We start from the raw sequence: 2834 nt of genomic DNA, 5'->3' as shown, positions 1-2834 counted from the left end.
TGGTTTGTTCCCGAGTTTAATTGGTACCTTGTGGAGGTTTATTAGCGTGTTTTGGAAGTGATTAGAAGTATTCGAAGCGAGATAGAAGTGAGAAAAGGGCTCAAGATTGAAGCTGCTGCCAGGCTGCTGCTATTGCTGAAATTGCATTGAGTACCTTAGCTGGTACCGGTACTGGTACCCGAACTGCAGCAGGACTGCAATGCAGTTTTGTCTTTTTAAGGGGTTAAGTTGTAATTTTTTAGCCTTATCCTCTTAACCCAGGTCCTCCACACTTGCCCATGTATCCAGCTTCTCTCTCTCTTCCTTCTTTTCATTTCTTTCCTTCTCTCATTCTCTTTAAACCTAGATAGTGGTTGTGAGAAGGAAAGCTTGGTAGAGTTGATGCCTTAGTGGATTTCTTTGGTGTTCCGAGCTGGGAAGAGGAGATTTGAACTGAGAGCAACTTGGTGGAACTTCAGATTCAGGTAGGATTGATGTCTAACTCTGATTTGAGTGGTATTAGTTGCTCTAAAGAGAGTAGTGAGCAATAAAATTGCGTATTCTGAAAATTGTAGTTGGCTATGAGAAAGAATTTGGTGGAGTAGATTTTCGAAACAAGTTTCTTGCTGTTGGAGCTGAGAGCAACCTTGTTGAGCATCAAATTGAGGTAAATATGATTAAGTTATAATTAAGGTTCAGTTATTTGTATTAGAGGGAAACTAAGTTGGAGTTTATAGCTTTTTGAGCAGGTAGAAACCTGAAAACTGCATTGTGAACCTAATAATTGTGAGCTATGGGTTAGGAATGCAACCAGAGATAGATTAATTCTATTCTCTGGTTGGAATGATCTTCTCGGCTGTAAAAAAGATGCTGAGTAAAGGATTTTTGAATGAATTAAAGCTGGTACTAATATGTAAAGTATGAGATTACGTTGAAAGACAACATGTATATACATATAGATGTATATGTACATAGTTGTTAAAGATGAAACCTGGGTTATATTTGCTTTAATTTCTGAACAAAAGTGATGTTAATCACTGTGTAAAGAGGTTGAATTACGGATAATTAGCTTCTAGAGTTATGAGACCATGGATAAACCTATATGAGCTATAGGTTGTATAGTATATAAATGAATTGTTGGTTAGATTGAGATAAAACCTATGGCAGGGACTGTGATATAGTCACTAGGATTGATGTTTATTTACCCTTATTGAGAGTTGGTTATGAGGTTTTGAGTGCTAGAACCCTAAGCTGCCATAAGAAGCTTAGAAATTAGACTATATTGATAGTATACATCTAAGATTAAGTCTAATGCGCAAGTTGTAAAGATGTGAATGTAACTTGAGTTTAAGCTATTTTATTTCTCATTGAAGGCAGGTTTGATGTGCTCGGAAGTTCAAATTGATATTCCGACGGACCCACAACGCGCTAATTAAGAAACGCATCGTTCTAGTTTGACTTGCATTGAGTCGCGAGGACTAGTTATTTATACGTTTCGAGACGTTGGTTCTGGTATTTTGGCATCCCTACGAGGTGGGTGGTGCTATCCGAAATCTTCGAATCTCTCTTTATGTCTATGTCGCCTTATTGAGCATACGTATATATGAATTGTAGTATATTCATGCATATAGGGTAAATGTCATTATAATATAACGAACAATTGAATGTGTACCAATGTAAAGGATATGTGAACAATAGAATATGGACATAGAACCCTATGAATGTATGAATTTATTGTGGACCATGACAGTAGTGAATTTGGTGACATTATGACTAGAGAATCGGTTAGCATTGAGATCGGAATTGTAAAACTAGTATAAAAAGCTAGTTTGTGGCAATGTCATTCGTTGGACTCTCTAAATAAGGATCAGATTATACTCACATTAGTCTAATGCTCAAGGTAAGGTCGCTCCTCCTTGGGCGATGAGCTCCGGAGTGTGTCATCAACTGGGTTGATCGTATAAACCTTCCCAGTAGACGATCCCGTCGGGAGGCAGCTTAGGGCCCGACAAAAAGGGATTGAGTTGGTGAGTTATAGTTAACCAAATGGTTAACCAAGTTGATTAGGTAATGGTTATTAGTAGCATGCATGCATAACTTTCATATGTTATATATTGTTCTTTTCAACTTTGTACAGGCATTGTAGTAGTTATATGTTATAGCTGGTTACTATCTGTTCTCTTTTTTTGCCTACATATGCCTAAATAGACCTAGTAGGTAAGTCGGCGAGGTCTGCAGCCAAACCCACTGGAAACTTTTAGTAGTTCTCACACCACTAACCTTGCAGATCCTAGCGCGAGCGGAGTGGTCGAGGACCGCGGCAAGAGCCCGGCATCTTAGCTAGCGGACCCTAGAGTATAGTTGTACCCCATTTTGGTTTCATGTTGTATATATTTGATGAACAGGGAACGTGTAAATGAATGTATAAATGAGTATGTAAATAACTAAATGTTGTGGTTATTCAGCTTTATGGTTTGGTTTAAAGTTTTCAAAAATACAGTGAATGCATGTTTAGCTAGCTTACTTTCACTCGTTCTTGTTACTTGCCCTCGTGCAAGCCATGTATATTGAAATGTTATCTTGGGAATTGTTTATTTCTTTATACATGTACTCGTTGTTGTTGAGTCTTGTGCGGACAGGGAATGTGCTGTCCGTTCGGCGTCTGTGACTACAAAAGAATTGTGTTTTAGCGACATTCAGTTATTGCCGCTGAAAGTCAAAAAATTGCTGCAAAACTATTAGCGGCATACAGCTTTTAATGCCGCTTATACTCGTATTGGTAGATCTTCTACCGGCATTTAAATAGATTGCCGTTAATGTTCAGTAATTAGTAACATTAAATAAATGCCGTTATA

The 2834-nt window shown here is 38.0% G+C and overlaps 1 long non-coding RNA gene across 1 annotated transcript; it reads left to right on the top strand.

Moving 5' to 3' along the window:
• LOC109722040 lies at window positions 277-2558 on the top strand. The gene is made up of 4 exons (XR_002219364.1): window positions 277-464; window positions 555-646; window positions 1353-1512; window positions 2267-2558. It is a non-coding gene; the product is annotated as an uncharacterized LOC109722040 (long non-coding RNA).

Source organism: Ananas comosus, linkage group 16 (genome assembly GCF_001540865.1).
Source record: "Ananas comosus cultivar F153 linkage group 16, ASM154086v1, whole genome shotgun sequence".
Taxonomy (NCBI): domain Eukaryota; kingdom Viridiplantae; phylum Streptophyta; class Magnoliopsida; order Poales; family Bromeliaceae; genus Ananas; species Ananas comosus.
Note: the sequence above shows the minus strand (reverse complement) of the source record. Positions and strands in the feature narration are given on the sequence as shown.